This window comes from Porites lutea, chromosome 12, assembly GCF_958299795.1.
Source record: "Porites lutea chromosome 12, jaPorLute2.1, whole genome shotgun sequence".
Classification (NCBI taxonomy): Eukaryota; Metazoa; Cnidaria; class Anthozoa; order Scleractinia; family Poritidae; genus Porites; species Porites lutea.
Window position 1 is genome coordinate 3,569,745 of NC_133212.1, and position 768 is coordinate 3,570,512.

Sequence of the window (768 nt, forward strand, 5' to 3'; positions counted from 1 at the left end):
GTATGGTTGTGATATATATATCTTACTGACAAAGCCGAGTTTGTCAGCTAAAACTAGAACCAGAAGAATAAACTGTCAGATTAGAGAACACAATTTTTCATTTCTTTTTTCTATTTTTAAAGTTATGAATCGAAACATGCTCATTTACAGATGAAAGAAATTCTTGCCGGAGGATAAAAAATCTGGCCTCGTACGGAGAACCGTTTTTTCTCTTTATTCAAATCTAAGTTTTCAGAATAATGTTATCGAAAGGTTACATGTCTATTAGACTGTTTTACCTTGACGTCTTTGCACAGTTGTTCAGAGAAACTAACATACCCGGCTCAACAGCGTCCCGTAAAACCATATTAAGGCGCATAATAGATCGGTCTATTTAATTACTATAATTGCGGTTATCTCGAGTATTACACCGAAAGATTTCCTATTACATGAAACTGAAAGCACTCAGCGAGTTAAATTCTCTGCACACCAGAGTCCATGACGGCAAATCCCAACTCTCTTAGAGGAATGAAAAAACTGTTGGTTATCACAGTATCTTAAACACCCGCATTTTTGAAAGGTTATTTGCTTTTCTAAGAAAGTATATAACATTCACATTTAGTTTGAATAATCGTTATTACACGACGAGTTAGCAATATATACCCCTGAGTTTCCGAGTATTTACTTCCACTGATTTTACTTAACTCTGTGCTTCCTCTAAGAATTAAATCCACAGGAAGCCTGATATAGGCATTAGCATACCGTTTGTATTTAGTTCAGAATATACAT